Genomic DNA, 289 nt, shown 5'->3' with positions numbered 1-289 from the left:
ATATACAGGGGGAGAATTAATTCCTCCCGCTGGCTCCACGACTTCCAGTCCGTGGGATCGCAGCAGAGCGGGGCTGGGAGGTCTGGGGCCGCGGAGCGCCGTCCGTCCCGTCGGGCCGCGAGCGCTGAGCCTTTCGTCTCTCTTCTCTCCTTCTCGCCTGCAGCCGGCGGAGCGGAGCTGGAAGTGGTGATCCCGGAGCGAGTGGAGCTGGAGAGGATCCACCTGCTGCCTCCCGCCGGGAGAGGGGACCGCGGCGGAGCCCGGCGCCGTCGGGAGCTGCTGCGGCCGC

The sequence above is a fragment of the Meleagris gallopavo genome, chromosome 12 (genome assembly GCF_000146605.3).
Source record: "Meleagris gallopavo isolate NT-WF06-2002-E0010 breed Aviagen turkey brand Nicholas breeding stock chromosome 12, Turkey_5.1, whole genome shotgun sequence".
NCBI classification, from domain to species: Eukaryota; Metazoa; Chordata; class Aves; order Galliformes; family Phasianidae; genus Meleagris; species Meleagris gallopavo.
This window is presented reverse-complemented; position numbering follows the sequence as displayed.